We start from the raw sequence: 2,012 nt of genomic DNA, 5'->3' as shown, positions 1-2,012 counted from the left end.
TAAAACTATAATTAAAAGCTTCTCTCGGAGAGCCCGGCAAGGTACCGAGAGTATCCTGCTTGCACCGCAGAGCCTGGCAAGCTACCTGTGGTGTATTCAATATGCCCAAAACAGTAACAACGAGTCTCACAATGGAGACATTCCTGGTGCCCGCTTGAGCAAATGAGTGAACTATGGGACGACAGTGCTACAGTGCTATGTTTTGTCAATTTAAATTTAAGTTCTTTTGTTTTGTTTTGGGGCTACATCTGGCAGTGCTCAGGGCTTACTCCTGGCTCTGTGCCTAGGGATCAGTCTTGGTTATGATAGGGATAAGACTCTGATTGGCCATATGCAAGACAAGCTCCTTACCCTCTGTATTATCTCTATAGTCCCTAGACTTTCTTTTCCCTTTAAATGTAATTTTGTTAAGAAACCATGATTCACAAAGTTATTTACAATGCATTTGTCTTAGCCATGCAATGTTCCAACAACAATCCCACCTCCACCATCATCTTCTCACAACATGGAGTAAATTTCCACTGAATGAAGTTATTCCCAAATTACTGTAAAGTCCCCTTTTCTATTGCCATACTAGTCACACCAACAGCCTGTATTTTCATTTTTTTTGTATTTTCTGGGGTGTTTTGTTTGTTTGGGGACCACACCCAGGAATGTTTAGGGGTAACTCCTGACCCTCACTCAGGAGTCACTCCTAGCAGTGCTCCAGACATCCTATGGGATGCCGAGGATAGAACCCAGATGACTATTCTGACCACAAGGCAAGCACCATACTGGCTGTACTCAGTTCTACATTCTGTACCATTTTGCAGAGAAGATCCTCAGAATTTAGTGAACACTCTTAATAGATGGTGCTCCTTTGCAGGCCTGTGACCCTGTGCCAGTACTTTATAGAAACACTGTGGCACAACACTAATGCTCCTTAGCCCCCAAATACTCCACAATTCTTTTTTTTTTTTTAATTTTTTATTGAGTCACCATGTGGAAAGTTACAAAGTTTTCAGGTTTAAATCTCAGTTATACAATGCTCGAATACCCATCCCTTCACCAGTGCTCATATTCCACCACCAAGAATCCCAGTATAGCTCCACCCCGCCCCCTCACACCCCAAACCCCCCCACACCCCGAGCCCTCCCCACTAAGCCCCCCCCGCCTGTGTAACTAATAAATTTCACTTTACTTTCATTTTGATTGCATACAATATTTCAACAAAACTCACTATTATTGTTTGGAGAGTCTCTCCCCTAAAGTCAGACCTGCTGAAAAGGAAGCATTAGATAATTTGTTTTCCATTGCTGAGCACAATTCTTAATTGAACACAGAGATCACTGTTCTTTGAAAGTTACCTGAACCTAAGTGGATGAATGCAAATCCTCTCAAGAGATGGAAAAGATTAGAATCTGGAAAGGGCAACTGTTGGTAACACAGACACAAACAAAAATAACTAAGATGTATTATAATTATTATTTTAATTTGACATTCAGAGCACATGGTAGAAATCACATCGCGTCAACATCCGCTGCGGGCCTTCTCAATGCTTGTTTTAATTAAACAGTCGGATTCCCCTGGTCCGCACCAGTTCTAAGTTGGCTGCTAGGCACTGGTAAGGCACTGCAGGGAACCAAGGAACCACAGGGAACCGGAACCGGCCCCAGGTATGATCCCGGCAGGGGGAGGGGGAGGAGGGAAAGGTGGAGGAGGACTCCCCTGGCCGCCTCTTGGCACCTCACCAGGCCCGCCTGGACATACCAGTGCCCCCCCTGTCTCCCCAGGGACGGCCCCCACACCCGCCACAACTGGGGCGATCCACAGGAAGGGCCTGGCTCACGTCCACAGTTGCCACTGCCACCAGATAATCTCCTCATTGGCCACCCTCCAGAACTCACAGCTGCTTCTCCCAGAAGGGAGCATAAAATGAGGCCCCCATAATCATTCCACCAGACTCTGTGCCAGAGTCTGTTTCCACTCGGGGTGCCTAGAGGGGGTGGGTAAGAGCCCTCCCTGACCCAAGG

Source organism: Sorex araneus, chromosome 1 (genome assembly GCF_027595985.1).
Source record: "Sorex araneus isolate mSorAra2 chromosome 1, mSorAra2.pri, whole genome shotgun sequence".
Classification (NCBI taxonomy): domain Eukaryota; kingdom Metazoa; phylum Chordata; class Mammalia; order Eulipotyphla; family Soricidae; genus Sorex; species Sorex araneus.
Note: the sequence above shows the minus strand (reverse complement) of the source record.